Raw genomic sequence first — 21,181 nt, 5'->3', positions numbered from 1 at the left:
CCCGTTCAGAAGACACCTTAAACCATGGCTTTAGCCACCATGGTTAAGCCAGAAAGCCGGGCTGTATTCAGAAGACACCTTAAACCATGGCTTTAACCATGGTGAATAAAGCAAAAAGTCTTATTCATTGTGGTTTAAGGTGTCTTCTGAACACAGCCTGGCTTTCTGGCTTAACCACCATGGTTAAAGCCATGGTTTAAGGTGTCTTCTGAATGGGCCCACACGCTGTCGGTCGGTCACAATGGAGTGAGTCGAGTCATAGCAACAATAGTTTGGAGAAGGACAACAAGCCCCCCTGTACTGGAAGCCCAGCCAGCCAATAGGAGTAATAGTTTAATTGAAATAAAGAGCATGCCTGACTCAGGTGTAAAAGCTTACTCACTGACAATGCCAGCCCAACAGCACTTTCACACTGTGGATGATTTCTATGATGAGTCTGAGCAGAAACATACAACCAACCAGCTCTGCATTCCCCTCTCCCCCACAGCCAGAACCAGCAGCATTTCCAACGCCTCATGGAATGTTATGAAAGTGTGCTTTATTTATTGTGTACTGCTTGTGCGCAACCCTAAAACACACAAACATACAAGTACAAGAAGATTTTTAATGGGGGAAGTAAATCAAACAACAGTTACATGGACAGTGGGCTGGCTTGAAGGATTTCAATTGAAATGGCTTTTTTCTGATTTTTAAGTTAAAGAACACAACAGCCACACACACAGCTGCCTCGAAAGGACTAAAAAGAATATATGAAGGAACAATTCAAAGAAAAGGCTTTTAAAAAGGATTTCTTAAGATTTTTGGACACGCACACACTGGGGGTGGAACAGCTCAAAAGAATGAAGCATTAAAGACAGCCAAATGAAAATAACACACCCCTTTTCTCTCTCTCTCTTCTCTCTCTCTCTGACTGAAACAAACACCACCAGATTGAGAAACCTAATGAGCACGGAATCAAGGACACTGTGAGAAAAATGATTGGCATTCCCTCCCCTGAACACTGTGATTGGAAGAGAACACAGTCACGGACAGTGCTGTGGCAATTCCTAATTGGTTAGCCAATCTCAAAAGTACCCCATCCCATCACCCCATGTTCCTTATTGGGAGATTTTCAATTAGATTCATCACACACACACACTAAACAGTCGAATAATTTCAGAGACATTAGAAGCTCTGATTGGGCAGAAATTATTCTATGGGTTTAGAAGCGGCCAATCTCCGCTCTAGAAGATTGAATGCTCTGTAGATGTTCGCGGTTATTAAATCTTTCCGGTGCGGAGCATACACCCCTAGTACCTGTATAGACTTTGAACTCCCCCCCACACCTCTCAATTGGCTATTTAGATTGCAAAAACAGAAGTGGTGGATAAGGAGGAATTAAATGCCCCTTCCTGCACTGCCACTGCTCTGATCAGAATCAGAACCCTTCTCCCATGCCATGACTAAGAATATAAGAAGAGCCGTGTTGGATTAGACTACAGGTTCATCTAATTCAGCATTCTGTTCACACAATGGTCAGGCAGCTGCCTATGAGAAGCCCACAATGGGATACAAGTGCAACACAACCCCGTCCCTGCCTCTGTACCCCAGCAAATGGCTGCTTGATCACAAATGTGTTGGAGTTCCATCAGACAAACGTTTTATTGCACGCTCACTGCTGGGCACTCACAGATTTTTGTGGATCCCTCTCATGATGTTATCTGCCTCCCACGTGCCTTCCGCCCCTTCTAGCCTTCTTCACATGACAAAAAAACACCCCAGTAAGTCCGACTTATTTTGAAAGACAGAAGTTGCCGCTATCGCCTGCTGTGTGCAGGAGAAGCAGCGGGATCAAAATGGGCCACGTACACGTTGTTTACTTCCTCTTTCAAAAGAGGAAGTAATGAGGGACAAATGCACAGGCGGAGAAGCAACAGTAAGCAAACGTGATTTCCTCCTGTGTGATTATGCTCTTGGTCCTCACCGTAGCAACGAGGAGTGAATGGCAACCACATATATGGAAGAAAGCAAAGAAGAGAACCTGAGGTCACCATTAGTTATGTGGACAGGGAGGGTAAGTTTGCTCCCTGCCAATGCTAGCTGTGACCCAGAATAGAAAAATGCACAGTGTTAGTTTGTAAGACTCTACTCTTGAATACCAGGTGTTGTTTCAAAATGCTTTCACATATAATGAATGCCTAAGCACTCAACAGGCAACATAGAGATGATTTGTGTATAAAACACCAAAGCATATCATCAAAATGCACTGACAATTCCGGGGAGCCAAAGTTTGTAGCTAAACTAGTTATAACATTTAACTATCTCCCTTCTTGAAATATGGTTTACAAAAGTTACACCACTGGTTAAACAGAACAACAGGGACATGAAAACTGACAAAAGAGAAAGAACACACACTTTAATGACAAAAGCAGTTACCAGATTAGACTCGGCAATATAAGCCTAAATGGAACTTTGTTCTCACCCAGTAATGAGCAATATTTATTTATTTATTGTCAATGCTTAATATTTCTCCGAGCTCCCTAAACACACTAACTATTCTTGGCAAGTAACACTTGCTGACGTTCAACGTGTATATTGTGTATTATATATGTGTATATTCAATAGGATTTTTGTTCTGCTGTGTGTACATCAAATTAATGATGTTTCCACTCACCTCATTCTGCACCCAAAGCTGTGAGATAAAAGGATATCACTTGTACTCAAAGGGCCCAGAGATGCTCAGTACCTCTTAGGAAAGGAATTTCCCCCACTTCAAAAGTAAGCTCTTCACATAAATTTACATCCAAACGTAAATTATCAATTTAAAATATGCAGTCTAGACTTGATATTCTGCTCTACACTGAGCATGGAAAGTGATACAGGATGCTACCCTAAACATACTTCCTCGCCAGTAAATTCCACCTATGTTTACATTTGGACCACAAGTTTGCATCTGTTATCTAGGCTTTCACATTGACCATAGCAGCCTATTGCATACATGCCACTTATTTGCTGACCACGGGAGTATCAACATTTGCATCATCAGGGTATCGTATAAATCGGAATGTGGGCAGCACACCATTAATTTGAATAACAAGGAATTTCACATAAACGAGACGAAAATAAAGCAAAGAATCACACCATTTTAAATTTAGCAACAAAAGGTTGCTAAATTTAAAGCACTTCTAAGAATACAGTAACAGTTCAACTAGTTTATTAGTTTAAACATGAAATAACCTAGCAGTATCTTCTTAACTACCACTTTTCTGGGGGGAAATTGGTTATGTGCAGTTTCGCTTTCTTTTATCTCTCTTATGTGCACACACACCAAAGCAAAATCTCTGTGTGTGGGCAAAGCACAAAAACACTCCACTGTATTTTTAAGAGCTGCAGAGTCAAGAGTGTAACCTTGACTAAACCTAACAGATTCCTTGCTCAGAATACCACAAGCAATCAAAGGATCCGGAAGGCTGAAGAAATGTGTTTCCAATAAACATGGCTTTTTGCATTTAAGATGCGTGTCACCATCTTTACCAACATCCACACAGTTGGCTTCTTCAATACTTGGGCTTTATCATTTTCATCAGCATTTAGTTTAAATTAAATATTTAAAACTGAACCTCTCCTCTGTTGCAAGTACAACTAAAATGAAAGGCCTCCTTGACAGCAGTGACCAGATTTTAAATGCAGGTAAATCAATAAACAAGGGGTGGGTGGGTGCTGAGCTCAAGACCGGGTTCCATGTGCAAGTCGAAGGGGCTATAATAGCTTCCAAATGACTGTGTGCTGGCTGTAACCAGCTGTTCTTAAATTATGAATATGCAACCAATTCATGTTAAAACCAAATCCCAGCACTATTTCTACTGAGAAATCCCAATAGTTTTCCCTTGTTCTACATGTTCGCTCTGTTAAGGATACAAATAGCAGTAAGCTTCAGAACAAATAGGGCCAAACTATTGGCATTTCATGCACTAGGTCCATTATCACAGCAGGGGTTGTCAATCACTGGAACATTCCTATAACAGCTCAGGCAATATGACAATGATCTTCCAGGAAAGGAGGGGGAATCAAAATCTCTGCAGCATACTCAAAGTCCCCTTGCCAGCCTAATGCTTTTTTTTTTTTGCTTCATCCAATCAGATTGTCAGCCCTGACCTAGTAGAAGACTTGCATCAAGCTTCAAACATTTAAAAACATCAATCATAAAAACAAAGACAGGACATTGAATTATGCAGTATTAACCTCCAGGGTTTGCATACAAAGACCTTAGATTTATTTATGTCCCAGCGCGTTAAGAGCTTCAGTACACCGTTCTTTGCACCAAACCGGCTGCCAATTTGATGAACCTCTCCGCCCTCAGCAGGAGTGCAGCGTCTTTGATTAATGAGTGCATGCTTGTGGAAAAGTGTAAGAACAGAAAAACAGGGTTAAAAACACACAATTATGTCTCTGCAGATCCATTGGACCAGTGCAATAATTATCTTCGAACTGAATTTCCCGTCAGAGAAAAAGAATTAAGCAGTTTTTGCTTACAGCATAGATTCATCGAAACACTGCAGCTATAATAGCCTTTCTCTAGATTTTCTTATAAATACAAATGTTATCTTTAATGAATGTGCGTGCACCTCAGTGCAAATCTGCTTCCCTACCAGCATAATGGCTTTTGATTCCCCCCCCCCTTTAATTTCCGGGTCTCTGTTTATTTTAGACCCAATCCTGAATGTATGAAGTGAAAAGAAGCTGCGCTGCATTTGAAAGTACAATTTCCATATGGAGCATTTAGAATTAAAGGTGTGAGGACATTAGTTTCACTTTTAATATTATGCACTCCCATCCAAATGATCAAACTAACAAATCCAATGGGTGAATTTATTTACCCCTCCCCCCTAATCACCACTGCATGATGGTCATTAACACAGAGCAATACGGTGATCTTTTAACTATAGTCCCTTCTGTGAATATTCCTTTTATTCAGTTTTCCAATCTTAAAGGAGAATAGTCACATAACACCCATGGGGATGATTACGAAGGGGGCATGTAAAAAACAAAGTGGGTTTTTACTATATAGTTCCCATATAGTTACACATATATTATTAATTGGATACTACTAAGCTCACAGGCCCAATAACTGGCTTCACTAGGCTGTTACATACTTTATATGTATCTTGTGTGGTCAGGTGTCCTCTTTTACAGAGGACAGTCCTCTATTTGAAGGGCTGCAACAGGACCTTCCTTTACTTGAAGGGGTTCTCTATTTGAAGGCCTGTCCTTTCCAATTCCTGTTTAAAGATAATGAACCATAAGTACTGCTGCCCATCAACAGCATCTGGGCAGCAGGCTCAACACACAGACACACAGGCAGCCTGGTCAGTCTTCCACAGTATGGTGAGAGGTACTGAATTACTTGTAAATTATTACAATTTTTACTTAATTTGCTTCTATATGTGTAAATTAGCATATGCAAACGTTATGTGAATCACTGTCTTCTTTTGGGGATATTCGCAGATGGCCCCTCAAATCTTGGAAGAAATGTCAGGAATTACATTATGGATTTCCACGTTGCTATTACTTCAAGTCCACATGGACATGGTTCAGAAGTTAAGTGCTATACTTCAATTTTAAAAAAATCAGGACTTAATACACTAACCCCTACCTTAAATTAAATTTGCATTATGATATTACCAAAAAGGAAAGAAAAACAATGAAATAAATATTCACATGTGCATAGAAATAGGCTTTGGAAACAATTATATATTACAAGAAATGCTGACTTTGTCTATAAAAATTATGCCAGCTCTTAAGCAGAACAAAGTTGCAAGCCTATGCATACTTACATAGTCATGAACCCTATTTAACAAAATGGAAGTTACTTTTTAGAAAACACATAGGATTGAGCTACAAATGTTTTAAAGCTAAAAATGGTATCAGGAAGCACGTTTCCCTGGTAATAATATCCCAGCAAATAAAAATAAAAAGCTAGAACAGAAGTTAAGCACAGTCGTCTTATGCCTACTGTGCTGAAGACCGCAATCCTAAACACACCTACTAGAAAAGTACTATTCAATTGTTCTTCTTGTAGGATAAAAAGTACATGCAAGGGTGGAGAGGAAGGATGAACATGATAGCTTCATCCCTCCTCCATTGCTGTTCTTGTTCACCCTCTGTATATGGAAAGTGACATCTGTAGCAGGGAGCCTTTTCAATCACTGGAAAAACAAGCTTTTATATCTCACATGAAGCCTACGTGGATAGAAAACTCTCTCCACTACTGGAGTTTTCCCTCAACAGGCAGAAGGCGACAAAAATGACAGAGTGGGCGGATCTAGCATGATTATCATCATTCTCTCAACCTATTTGTTATTTATACCCCCACAATAATAATAATAATGCCTGAATAGGACTAAAGTGAAGTCTAATAGAGCTTAGCAATTCCTATTGAGTTTAGAGAGACTTATTTCCGCGTAAACCTATAGAACTGTGGTAGATGTGAATTTAAGTCTGTGTTGTGTATTTAGTTACCCTGTTTTGTTTTGCTGTGTGAATAACTAATGGGAAAGAGTAATATGGAAGGGCTGCTGAATGTCCAAGAGCAAACGTAGGTAAATTTGGAGGAAACTATTTCTTTTGTTCTATTTTGTACACACACAGTTTCGCTTGAGACAGTACACAGAAAATAGAGAAGAATGAATAGAGAACAATTATTACTGCATTTATATCCCACCTTTTTTCCACCAAGGAACCCAAGGCAGTGTACATAATCCTCCTCGTCCTCTCTATTTTATCCTCACAACAACAACCCTGTGAGGTAGAGGTTAGGCTGAAAGTCTGTGACTGGCCCAAAGTCACCCAGTGGGTTTCCATGGCCATGTGGGGACTAGAACCTGGATCTCCTGACTCCCAGTCCAACACTTTAACCATTACACCACACTGGCTGTTGATTGAAACAATTTATTTCAATCTTACAATTGTATAAATCAACTTTACATTTAAAACAAACTTTAGAATACATCAGAGATATTATTTTTTCCTTTACAATGAAGTTTCAGAGGAAACTGATTTGTCCAATTCTTAATTGCTATCCTAAAGTTTACTCATGCAAAATTGTGGAATTCGGTTGTACATGGCAAAGCCAGTATATACTGAAAACGCACATCTCTTTGAAGAAGTGCATTAGTTGAGTATATTTTGGCAGTGTGAGGTAGGGAAGTCCTACCAAAAGTAATTCACCCAAACAGAGTCCCACGTTCACTCCCAAGTGAATTTATGATTCCATAAATGGGGGAGTCTTAAATGGAAAAGTAGTTCCATGAAGGTGCACCACTGTTGGGCCTGTCCCCTCAATTGAAGTGAATGATTAAGTCTTTACAGCAGGGTAAGCAGCCTTTTGGGGCTGTGGGCAGATCTGGCTATTTGAAAATCGATCCTGGGCATCACTACAAAATGGCTACCATGGGAGGCATGGCAAAAGACAAGTAACCTACCCAAAAGACTGATTACAAGGCAGAGGTGGCATCTGAGCCCCCCCTCCCCACACTAAACAATTACTTTAAACCTATAGTTTTCGACACCAACAGAAATCTATTTCACAGCAATCCCAGTTCCTATTAAGAAAATGGCTTGAAACATTTAAAATGGGAGGGATAGGGCACTTTGGCAGGTGTCAAAAAAGGAGTCCTGGTGCATTGATACCTACAGCACCATATCGCCTACCCTTTCTTTACAGGCAGGGAATCTTTGTGGCATCGAAGCCTTCAATCTGAAAACGATTGCTGAATCAAGCTGCACATATACAGAAAATGTTCCTCAAAGACAAAAAACTATCGAAGAGATTGCAGTGGTGAATGTGCATTTGACATCTTCCCTAAATGAATGGTAAAACTTCATTAATTTGTACTGGGTAGAGCATAAACAAGCATTCATTTCTTCATCCAAGTTAGCGAGAAGTGTAACTGAACACAAAAACCTTACATACGTTTATATATATATGGTAAAATCTTCTTATACGCATATGATGGTTGCAAGGCAGGAATATAACGCTCATGGTGCAATCCTATGCATGTTTACTTTTGAATACGTTAGACTTACTTCCAAACAGACATGGATCAGACTAGGCTGCCATTCTGATTCATCCTCAAAAACTTGAGTGAAATCCTATTTCCATTTATGGTGGTATCAAATTTATTTTAATGAAGGCTTAGATATCACACTTGAATCTATTCCCATTATCTCCACTGGCCTTTTGTAAGTTACTACCTCATTTTCTCTTACATGTACATGTGGGGTACTATCTTCAAAACATTTAAATACAGACAAAATGTTTATATAAATCCTAACATTGCTTTTATAGCAATCCACTTTGATTTCAAAGCAAAATGACATGCAAGTAACCAACATGCTGGATGAAACAGTACATGTTAATATTCCCATATTGTTTTTATTAGTTTTTTTTATTTATGGTGACATTGAGGGAGACCTTTGTGAATGCATGAACAGAGGTGGCAAGTTAAATATTACATTATACAACGGGTTACTATTGTGTCTGTTACTGAAAATATAGGAAGGCAAAACTCCACACTAGAATTTCATGTAGCACATGTATTTCAGAACTATCTGAAGAGCACCAAAAAGAAACATGGGATTAGATACAGGGTCTAACTACTTTTCTTCTTCTTTTTACCATTGGGGATGATTTTTTTGGGACCCACACACATACACAGGGAGGGGAGGTTTAATACTTTCGTTCCCAACCAAGATTCTATTTAAAATCCTCCCCCATGCACTACTACATGCTTTTAAAAAGTCCCATTGGCAACAATGGAGACATTCTTTCTGAGCCCTATAGCCACATGGGAGGGTGGTTATCAGTAAACTTGTGGCTGGGAAGGATTAAACTTCCCCTCTTTAAGTAGGGTCTCCCCCTAAAAATTGACACCCACCAACTTTAACAGAAAAAATAAGACATAGCTGCTAGCTAATGTAATACCCTGAATCATACTTAAGATAAAACCTACTGAAATCAATGGGACTTAATTTAGTCTTGACTATAGATCCTATTGAATACAATGGCTTTTCTCCAAGCATGATTAAGTTTGGATCCAAGCCATATTGGACACATGAATCAAAAATATCATCCTTAAAAAGTATGAAAATGAAATGCAAGTAACAGGTATCAGCTTGCCAAGACTTAGCCAACAAGTATAGCATTGTGGTGTCCTGAACAATCCTATCCATGTTTACTTAAGAATATAGGAATCTGCCTTATACAAGCTCAGACTATTGGTAAATCTAAGGCAGTGTTGCCTACTCTGACTGATAATAACTCTCCATTGCTTCAAGACCTGCTACTTGATCCTTTTAACTACAGATGCCAAGGATTGAACCCAAGACCTCCTGGATAAAACAAATGTGCTCTATAGAACATTTTAGCCTCACTGAGTTCAATGCTACTTAGGCAACAGTAAGGATGTTTAGGATTACACCCTAAGAGCATGAGACTGAAGATCCTGGCTCAAATTCACCTCAGCCACAAATTCACTAATTGACCTCAGGCAAGTTATTTTTTTCTTAGCCTTGGGCCTCATTTGCAATATGGAGACTATAATACAAGCTTTCCTTACAGAGCTCTTATAAGGATTACTTAGATGAAATACATGAAATGCTTTGAACACTTGAAATGTGCTATAGAAACATTATTATTATTATTATCATCATCATCTCTGTCCCTCCCCCAGACTTATAAGCAAAGCATATGAAACAGTTTTCTTAACAATCCGTCTTGTAGAAATATGCTCTCTCTCCATTGCTCAATTTCATTAAAGCATATATTCATTTGCAGAAGATCAATTTTCAACCTGCCTACCAATGTGAATACATAATTGTCTGTCTTATTAATTTTGTCAGCATTTTTCTTGCCTATTCTAGCATTTTATAGATACATTTATTTCTTTAAAAGGTCATAGGTTGTTGGCGAAAACTGTTTAATATAAATGACCAACTGGAATGTCCCTGTAGGTAATAACACTAGAGGGTCTCAACTACATTTTTCAAATACAGTAAATTCTGCTGCTTCTGCTCTTTATTGAAATGGTATTAGTAGTTTCAAATCCACAATTCACTAGAGTAAAGATAAGCATAATTCAACCGTATTCTACTTCCAAAAAAATAAAATATCCAATGGCTGTATTGTACTATGGGCCTCAATCTAACACCTATTGTTTTCAATTGGACTTAGGTGTGCATAAATGTGTGAATTATTATAATTACTTTTAAAGCTGAAATAAACTTGAAAATAAATAGCAGCCAGTTTTAATCAATATTACTACTACTGAAGTTAGCTCTGATTATGCTCTTAGCCTACCTAATTCTTTATAGAAGTTGTATTTATTTATTTATTTATTTAGGAACAAATATGTTTTAGTTCCAGATATGGTCTAGAATCTTTTGCATCTAGTAACAATCAAGCACTAGCATATCCTTCCACTAACTTAGGAATATCAAAAAGGAAGCATGAACTTTCCTGCAACTGTGATATTCCACATCTTGTGTAGGAACACAAAAGTAGCAACAAAGACATTAACAATTGCAGTTCAAGCTGGGAGTGACTGTTCTGTTTCAATTCAATGACACCACTAATGGCTTCTTAGCAGCTCCATGAAATCAACCAGCTGTCAAGACGATGCATCAGAAGGAACAGTTACGCACTCCCCTAAGAAAAAGCAACACATCAGGATGTTTGGCAAAACATCTGCTCCTTTACACTGCAGTTCTATAATAAACATGCAAACAAAGAAATGAGGAAAAGGGTAAAGGCAACCAGAAATCTAAGGCTTTTATTACCCTTTTATTTTAATATTTAATGTGTGTCTTGTAAGGAAAAAAAAAAACCTTAACTATTAATTTGAGTGCCATAACTCAGATTACCATAAACTGGATATGAATGATAAATACCCCACCATACTCAACTAGAGATAACGCTATTTTGGTTTTGTACAAAAATGCTTTATAAATGCAGCTACCTTACTATAATGAAGAAATAAACATCCAACTATTATCAAGAGATTTTTTTGCTCTGTCTTATCTCTCTCACAAACACAAACTAGAAGACAGTGATTTTAACTGTTTCACAAGGCAGACTATTCCACTAAGCCTGAACTTTAAAAGTTAACATCACTTTGTTGGAAATATATACATTTAAGTCATTCAAATTTGAATACAGTTGGATAAAGGATAGACAGCAGTAGTCCTGCAGTTAAGCAGTCCAGTAGTAATCATGTTCACAGATATGTTTTATCTATTAATTTCCAAAGAACTGCAAAAATGAGAAACCATGATCTAATTTTCCATTACACACACACACTCCAAAATACTCTCCTATTCGTTCACCTGCACCACTTAAAGTCACAAAACTAAAGACAGAGTCATATCCCCTTGTGTCTCTATCAGGGTCTTATTTTACATGCTATTTCAAAATTTAAAAAAATCTCAGGCACTTAAAAAACACACATCTTCCTTGTGTGTGAAATTATTTGAACATCAATAACTGTGTGAAATTATTTGAACATCTAAAATTTGGCTCTTAAATATTTAAGATTCCCAACTCTCCTCCCCCACACACATATTCAATATTGAAAATTGTTCCAGCTACAATTTTCTTGATATTTCATGCTTTATTGATTATGCACCATTGTGACTAAAATGTGCACAGTTTACAATAGGTGTGAGGTATCAAATATACTTAACTACCATTTTCTTAAACTCTTTATCTTCTGTTGCTCACCATTTATAATCTGCCAAATCTTCCAGGCCTTTGTTGCATGTATAATTTAAAGCCATCTGTTCTATGTGCTTTTAACTATTTCAACATTTTCATCTACCTAAGATTCACATAACTGGCAGCCGTTCAATTCAGCCAGGCTTTCTGAAGTACCTTCTTTTTAAAAAGAACATATGAAGGTGTGAACATATGAAAGTAAATAGCTTACTTTTGTAAACATGAAAGCAAATTTCCTATCCAAGCATAAAAATATGCTAAATCTGTCATTTAGTTTTGAGTGTATTGAAGAAAAGAACATCTTGATGAACTAAAAATGTTCCTGTTAGTTTCTATGTTAATTGTAGTCAATGGTGGTGGGGGGGAGGTGTTTCCTCCAAACCTGAAGACAAAGGGAATGCAAATTAAACACAAGGAGTTTCATGTTGTTAGTGCAAGTGTAAATAGGTGGAAAGAAAAACAAAACAAATACAGGAAGCAGAATAGAAAAGTAGAATTCTATTTTAAAGACCCTATTATTTATAAAGTGGTAAATGTTTCATTAAGTTTTGCCCTGTGATCTGGATTAACTTTTTATAAAATAAAAAGAGTTATCTGATGAGAAATAAAAGTCCCTTTTATTGTTTCCCTTTTCACATTTACTACTGGAGACATAGAGCTTATGGCTAGAGGTGATGCGATTGTTTGAAGGGGGTGTTTAGGGAGCAATTTGAAAAGTAGCATACTAACCACATTTTGAAAGCTACAGATAACAAGCATCTGGGGCAGAATCTATGATACACACAGCATCTCCAGGTCATCTCCAGAATGTTATCAGGATTCCCTGAATTCTATATTGGTAGGTAATATAGTAAAAACAAACTTTTCTTTCTTTCTTTCTTTTTTGCAGTTGTAGGAGTTTGCCCTCACCTATGCAGACAAGGTTCTTCGGCAGTGCCATCTCCTATGCATGATACTGACATAAGACCATTTACAAATGGAAATCCATCAGTGAATTTCTGCACATATGACATGTTAAAAACACACACACACACACACCCCAATAGCTGTATTTGAATTAGTGAAAGATCAGAATACGAAAGAAAACTAGAGCCTACTCCCATATATAAACCAGATATTTCTCCACCTGTTATGAAAATACACATGCTAGTCCTCTCATGCAAACTCCATCTACTCATTCTCATAACCCAAATTATAACCTTACCCTTCAAAACACCTTAAAACTTGTTAGACCAGAAATCCTTTCAGAGAAAAACAAATACACACACCATTCTGGGGGATGGGGGACCCTTTTAAAAGTTTACATGACGTCACTGCCTGTCCCTATAAGATTTCCTAAACTTTGTGCCTTATCCAGCAGGACTTGAAAGATTTCATCCTCTACCTTTTAAGAGTGGGAGAGACACACAGAGAGCGAGAGGGAGGGAGGGAGTTGAAAATTAAAAAAAAAAAAAAAGAGCCCAAGATGGCGAAAGGCTTGTTGTTTAGAGGGCAGAAAAATGGAGGATATTGTAATATACACAAAGGGATAAATTTCAAGAACCAGCTCGGCCGAGGGCTGCAGCTGCTTCCCCGGCTTTATAAGGAAGCAACACACACAAAAGATAAAGGGGGAGAGAAAGAGAGGGAGAGAAAAGAAAGCAGCCAAGCCCCCAGAAGCGCAGACGAGGTCCCCTTTGCTTTCTCTCTCCCTAGCTCATTCCGCTTTTAAAAAACAAACAACCCCAAAGCGGAGTTTTTGGATCAACTCTGGCAGTGTAGCATTTAAAAAGAAAAGCATATAAGAGGGAGGCGGGGAGGGGGAGGAGAAACGAAGGGAGTGTATGGGGGGAGTTTACTGTGGGATCGGAGAGGGGGGGAGAGAAGAAACCACGGGCATGACCGTAGAGAAAGGCGAGGGATCCTCTTACTTTCCTTACACCCTCCCCGCACCCATTGGGGGCAGCCCTCCTGTCCCCTCCCCTTGTCCCCACCAACCGGCAGGGGGGGCAAAAGGGATGGGGCAGCAAAGGAGGGAGTATGACGACGGCAATCGCCCCAAGTGTCTAGGGCCGGCTGTCATGCCCAAGGCGGCTGAAGCAAGCCAGGGAGAAAGAACTGAGGTCTGCGATTTTTTTTCTTTTGGTTTTTTTCTTTAAGAGAGAGCGAGAGAAGGGAAAGAGGCAAGAAGATAGGACACAAAAGCGCACAAGATCCTAAGCGAGGAGGATGGTCACTTGCATGCTCTGAGCAAGACGTGTCCCGCCAGCCCAGGGATAAACCCGGGAGTCCAAGACTTTCTTCCAAGCCATGAAATAAATAAATAAATACCTAAAAGTTGGGAAATCGCCTGGCACTGAGATCTCACCCACCCACCCCGTAGAGCTGAGCTTCCATCCGCCCCACGCCTGTACCAGCCCACCCGCCCCTCCTGTCCCGAGTAGTGCACAAGGTCAGTTTCACTTTCCAGACTTGGATCTCTCCTACTGCAAAGAGTGCTACGAATCCCTTCCAGCACCGCAGACACACCGAGCCCCTAATCTCACATCTTTGTACACGGAGAGAGAACCCAAACGTCCCTCTGATGCACAAACACACCAGCCCCAGCAACAAAGAGATGACAGAGAAGCACCGCACAAGACACTCCAGCCAAGATCCCTCCACCCGCCTCACCTCCACACTCCCCTTTTCCCCTCTTGCCTTGCAAGCGGCGGCGGCGGCGGCAGGGCGACTCGGCAAACCCAATCCAGACTGCCACCTTAAAGCCATCTTCTCCCCTGCCCCCGAAATCGATTCGAACTCACCTTCGCAGTTTGGAAGAGAGATTTCGCCCCTCTCAACACACACGCGCAGCACCCTTTGGTCGGGAGGGTGGCTGGGTGTTATTTGGACGATGGGGACGTTGCCTTCCTTCCCCCAAACAGCCTGAAGAAAGGAGTGAAGAAAGACCAGGGAAATCTAACTAGAAGGCTTCATGATAGTGTAACCCTCTGCGTGTGTGTGTGTATGTGCGTGTGTGCGCGCGCGTCTCTCTCTCTCTCGCCTCTCTCCCGTTCTGTCTGTCTCCGCTTAGTTCCTTACAGCGGCAGCAGATTGAAGCAGATTTCCAAGGTTTATTCAGCTTCACTTCCAGGCGAAGGCTTCACCAACCAAAAGTGACGTCAACCAACTCGGCTCCTCTCTTTCTAACAATGAAAGTTGCTGTTAAAGAGAGGAGAAAAGAGAGAGAATTGTTTATCTCATTTCAGCCTCAGTAATAAATAACCTATCACAGATCCAAAACGCAGCCAGGGAACCAGAGCTCTTCAGAGTTCACCCTTTCTGTTTCACTCACACTGAGGAGTGTTCTCAAGTTGTAGGAAAAGTTGGACTGCTTTGTTTGAGGTTTCCTTTTCAACTAAGGGCTGCGAATGTGAATCTTGCAGGGTTGGGAGGGAAAGGCATCAGTTGAGCACAGCTGTTAAATGAGTGATCACTTAGATTTAAGCCAAAGCTAAACATTTGGGGGAAAGGGGTGGGTATTGGAATAAACTCCCTTTGGTATAGGAGTGTGCAAGCTATCCAGTTACACTGCACTCTTCAAGAAGGAGAGAGGAGGGCATGTGGGATTGCCATCAAAATAATAGGTAAACCAAAACCATCTCTCTGTCACTACCAAAATCAGGTCATTTTTATAGTCCAAGAGAGATAAAATTACACCCAAAGACACAACAAGAGAATAATTTGCTTTTTACAAATTAATAGCACAATCCTATGCATGTCTACTACTCCGAGCTAAGTTCCACTGAATGATATGGGTCTTACTCCCAGGTAAGTGGGTATAGGATTGTAGCCTAAATGGCTTTAAAATGAAGGTTTACAGCTTTAATCCTGGGTACACTTACTTGGAAGTAGGACCCCACTGACTATTGTCCTTTTACTGCATATAAAACCATTCCAGAGCCATTGTGACATACTGGAATATGATGATGATGATGATGATTGATTAAAACAATTATCTCTGTGCAATTTTAGAAAAGGGGGGGAAATACAAATGAATCACTCCTCTGATTCAATAGTTTACTATGCATGTGATCTCTTCCTCTAAAGGCATAAAAGTCAAGCTAAGTCAGGGTTAAAGTACACTGCAAACAAAGAATTGCTTCCTGTAAACTATAACAGTAAAAGCTTAAAATACAGCCAAGAACATACTTTGACTAGAAATAGAAGGGGAAAATGCAAGGTTTTTTTGTTTGTTTTTTGCACTCTGAAATTGGAGCATGCAAGTTGCTGACGATGCTGTGCACTGTCAAGGGCCATTTGAAATGTGGAGGTTTTTAACATTAGAACTGAACAAAAGCTGGTTGCAACATCAAAATAATATGCACATGTAGAGAGATACTATTGTTTTCTGTTTCCTCTTCAGGCACTGGCTGTGATTTTAATTGTGCTGGAGGATCTTCATTAGTATTAGCACATGGAGAGATTTCACAAAGCTGCTTCATTAGGAGGGAAAAAAAGCTTGGCAGACTAGGTCTTTTTGCATGCAATGAGAATGTCAGCCTTACCTCGGTCATTTGTAACATAATAAGTGCAAGCACAATGATTGCAATGCAGGAAGGGGGGGAGGAGAGCAGAAATACTGCCTGTCTAACAAGGATATCTGAAAAGCTCCTCGTTACACAGGAAAATGTATTCTAAAAAAAATTAGTAGAAATTATGTCTTGGCAGACAGATGATAAATCAGTTAATGGGCTATGGTTTTAATTGTAATATTGGTACCAGTTTATTTTGTTCCTTGGATTCACATTCAGCAGCAAAATTGTGCTAGCATTTATTGATTTTTTTTCACTGCCACATTCCCGGAATACAGATTTTAATCATTTCACTACACCACACTCAGTAATTTCATTAAAAAACTGGAACCTTCCATCCCCAGAAAAGCATTTAATTTCAATGACACACAATTTCTCTTAGCAGCAAACTGTCTCAACAGTAAAAGCTGGCCTAAGGTTCAAATGCATAATTTAATCCTGAGTTCTCCATGCTCTGCATTCCTTTGAAGCTATAATTTGACTAACTACCTAATAACTGTAATAAGGACAATGATTTCCTTATAATATATTATTAACCCATATTTAATTAACTCAGAGGCCAAGCTCAGTACATGTTTGATTGGGTCAGTTGTTCTATAACCTCAAAATTTACTAATAATATTCTTGGAGAAAAATACAGTATAAGGATATAGCTATGAATACTTGCAAGTAGATATATCACACAGAATGCTACACATCAAAAACTCAAATTTTCTCAGAGGGCCAAAATTGCCTCTCAAAGGATAACGAGATTTTAAAATACAGAAAAAATAAACAATGGGCTCAGATAATGCACACAGTTAATTGTATGGCTATTATGCAGATATTTAAAAAATCAAGCCGATTACAACATGAAGAAAAACATTTCAGTTAATAATAATGTTGGGGAAAAGCAAAGAACTGTCAGTTAGTTTAGAAAGATTAGTAAGGAGAACGCTTACAAGTGTAGTTAAGAACATTTATTATATTTTAATGGCATAGTATGAGACTTTTATGGTGCAGTCCTAATAGTTGCTTTCCTGGCAAATAAGTGCATAGAATAAGGAATATGAACTGCTAGCCGTGTGCAACATTAAAAAGTATGGTGTGATAGTAGCATTGTCGGGACATCACGTGGAACAATACACCCGCCCATCTAGATATACAGAACTGAGGTGATTGTTGATAGCCATATATACCCTGACATCACCCTGACATTATCTATGCTGTCCAATACTGAAAAACTGCATTCAATTCAGACCTACTTTCCCACACATGCATTTTGCTTTTGCAAATAATTTAACAAGAAATTCTCTTCTGGATCATTAGAGAATTTAAACGATACCTGCCTTAATTCAGTGCAAAACAATCTATTGATTTTTGGCTTCAATGGCGTTTGTACCAAATCAAATGGCAGTCCCATAAAACAAATGGTAGCTGTCTTTTGGTCTCAACGATTAGTGAAAAGAAACCAGGTATGCACAGAAATGTTTCACATATATGAAAATATTTATTATATTATAATGAGCTTAATCCACATAAATGCCTATTACTGAATATTTGGGACAAACAAATATGATGTCAGAAATGTTCATAGTTAACTTCTAAATTTGGTTTCCTTTCCCTGACAAGCTGTAAAAAGAAAATAGGATTCTTTTATCTCTATGAACTAATTATAAAAATCATTTGCATTCTTTTCAGGTTTATTATGCAAGTGCCATTTGGAAGCAAATATAACAACTTCAGGACATTAGTGGGGTACAGCATCACAGTTTGGTCCCCTTCCCCTCATTGATTGTCTTGCGTATCTAGGAGCTGTTTTGACAGTACTTCCATCAATTTATTGCAATCTTCACAACGGTTACTAATTGTATGAAAATAACTTGGAAATAACCTGCAATTATTAACTAATTGTATGGAAATAACCTGCAATTATGAAAGAGTTAAGTCTTGAAAAGTTATGTAGACTTTGCATAGGTGAATAATCTCAGTATATTGAGCTAAAAATTTAAACAGAAATGTTCAGAGTTTCTACTCTAAGGCAACCCTTTCCACAAACTTCTGAAATGTCTGCCACAGAACCCCAACTTGTTGAAAGGAATTCTGGGTCATAACTTATGGTGAACCAACCACTGACCTGTGGCCATGTCCAGGCCTGATTATTGCCATACTTGAACTGAGAGAGTATCCTCTAGAACAAGGGTGGGTAAAGGGTACATCTACTGTATATCTACTGGTAGGTGTCTGGGTGATTTTTAGGACATCAGCAAGGATTTTTGTTTCCCAGTTATTTCTGTCTCCCAATAACAGAAACAGAATGATTTCCCTCCAGCCTGAAATTGTACTACAGAAATAGGGTAACCAGGAATGGATTTTTCTGTGGAAGGAGTGTGAACTCCATTCAGTTGGCCACCAGATTTTTTAATTCTAAGGGCTAAACTGCATGCTATGTTAAATGCATAACATGTAAGTGATCTTAATTATTTCTTTTACTTTTGTCTAAGGCTGAGTCTACACATCGTATTGAAAGTGCCTCCTCGCCCTTTTTTCTCCCGCAGCAAATCGTTGTGCACCACACTGCTCTCTCCCTACCATTCTTTCTTCCAGTTTACTCTGATTTGTTCTGTTTCCCTGGTTCACACTTCTTTCTAATCTATCTTCCTAACACAGCAATAGAAGGGTGGAGTAACATCCTCCTCGCTGATGACGTCCATGAAAGTACCCAGATGGAAGTCTTTTTTTTAAAAAAAAATGTTACTGTCTTTGCGCATGTGTGTTTGTGAGGAGGTATGCCCCTGTTAACTCCTGTGGTTATTGTAGTCCTTGCTGCAGTAAAGATGGATTCTGTAGCTATGGAGGATTTCATCCAACAAATAAGTAGCATTGCCTTCTCAGTCAATGTTCTTCTCTGTGCTCTTCGGGAACTGGCTGTTCTAGAGGACAAACAAGTCCAGTGAAGGGCAGCCCATATCCGGATGTTTAAACGGTTTAGAAGATGGAAGTTGTATTTTGCTCACAGCTTTCAGGAGAACATGACCTACATGGCTCATGGTTCTCAATGCATTCATTTTCTCGCTGTCTTCTGCCACTACTTGATCTATCCCAGTAGTAAGGACTGGTGGGAGAACTTTGTTCTCAAAGTTTGGAACAACGAGCAGTGGATAGAAAAATTCCAAATGTCACGAGGGACCCTCTTCGAAATCGTTGTGGGGCTTATCCCAGTGCTTCAACACAAACATACAGCCATGTGGGAACCGCTCAGTGTGGAGAAGAGGGTGGCGATTGCTATTTGGAAATTAGCTAACCCTGGTTTTTATAAGACAGCTGCAGAGCAGTTCAGGGTGGAGCAATTGACTGTGGCAGAAGTCTTCGTGGAGGCCTGCTTAACCATGGAGCACCTTCTACTTTGCTGCTTTGTTCATACTGGGGACTATCGTGAGGTAGATTCAGCCTAAGTGTGAGTGAGGGAGGAAGCAGCAGCCAGGCACCTCTCCACCGTGCCTGGGTCCAGCTCCAGCTGAGAGCCCCCTCCTTCCTGCTACCAACTGTCTCTGCAGAGGCCACCAGTGAGGGAGGAAGCAGCAGCCGGGCACCTCTCCACCGTGCCTGGGTCCAGCTCCAGCTGAGAGCCCCCTCCTTCCTGCTACCAACTGTCTCTGCAGAGGCCACCAGTGAGGGAGGAAGCAGCAGCCGGGCACCTCTCCACCGTGCCTGGGTCCAGCTCCAGCTGAGAGCCCCCTCCTTCCTGCTACCAACTGTCTCTGCAGAGGCCACCAGTGAGGGAGGAAGCAGCAGCCGGGCACCTCTCCACCATGCCTGGGTCCAGCTCCAGCTGAGAGCCCCCTCCTTCCTGCTACCAACTGTCTCTGCAGAGGCCACCAGTGAGGGAGGAAGCAGCAGCCAGGCACCTCTCCACCGTGCCTGGGTCCAGCTCCAGCTGAGAGCCCCCTCCCTCCTGTTACAAACTATCTCTGGAGAGGCCACCAGTGAGGGAGGAAGCAGCAGCCAGGCACCTCTCCACCGTGCCTGGGTCCAGCTCCAGCTGAGAGCCCCCTCCCTCCTGCTACCAACTGTCTCTGGAGAGGCCACCAGTGAGGGAGGAAGCAGCAGCCAGGCACCTCTCCACCGTGCCTGGGTCCAGCTCCAGCTGAGAGCCCCCTCCCTCCTGCTGTCAACTGTCTCTGCAGAGGCCACCAGAGAGGGAGGAAGCAGCAGCCAGGCACCTCTCCACCATGCCTGGGTCCAGCTCCAGCTGAGAGCCCCCTCCCTCCTTCTGTCACCTGTAACTGCTGAACTTTCCAACTAAGATTGTAGTGCCTGAATTTGCTTTCCTTCCCCCCCCCTCCTCCTCCTCCCTCCCAATCCCCTTTCCTTTTGTGTCATGTCTTTTAGATTGTAAGCCTGTGGGCAGGGACTGTCAAGAAATACTTTTGTAAGCTGCCGTGAGAGCCTTTTTTGGCTGAATGGCGGCATAAAAATCCTTAAATAAATAAATAAAATAAATAAGTGTGTGGGGTCCCAATGCAGATTGGGGCCCAACATGCTTACATGAAACAAAAAGAAAAAGTACACACTACGTTACACACTATGCATTTAACTTAGCATGTAGCTTAGCCCTAAGTGTATGTCTTTTGTAGCAGACTTTGGTTGGCAGATCTTGAGGGTTCTAATAAAAAAAGCAAAATAGATTCAAGAAAGCCTAGTGTTTGTCTGCTCCTGCCCTAGAATACACCCACTACTGCCTTGGAACTTCACATCGCAGGAAATCAGTGTGTGTGTGTAGGGGTGTCATTCAGGGAATCTTGTCCACCATTACTAATATTCGAATTGAAAATCCTTTACATTACAGTCTTATGCATGTTTAGACAGAAAAAAGTCCTACAACTTCCAGCACGCCCTA

General features: G+C 40.3%; 1 protein-coding gene across 11 annotated transcripts in view; it reads right to left on the bottom strand.

The window, feature by feature from the left end:
• Positions 1–14,763, bottom strand: part of BAZ2B (bromodomain adjacent to zinc finger domain 2B) — a 204,921-nt gene extending 190,158 nt beyond the window's left edge. For all 11 annotated transcript variants that reach the window (XM_063116506.1, XM_063116513.1, XM_063116508.1 and 8 more), the window contains exon 1: positions 14,533–14,763. The gene's annotated coding sequence lies outside the window, so the exon portion shown is untranslated. The remainder of the gene's footprint in view (positions 1–14,532) is intronic.
• Between the last annotated feature and the right edge of the window lie 6,418 nt (positions 14,764–21,181).

The sequence above is a fragment of the Elgaria multicarinata genome, chromosome 2, assembly GCF_023053635.1.
Source record: "Elgaria multicarinata webbii isolate HBS135686 ecotype San Diego chromosome 2, rElgMul1.1.pri, whole genome shotgun sequence".
NCBI lineage: Eukaryota > Metazoa > Chordata > Lepidosauria > Squamata > Anguidae > Elgaria > Elgaria multicarinata.
This window is presented reverse-complemented; position numbering and strand designations above follow the sequence as displayed.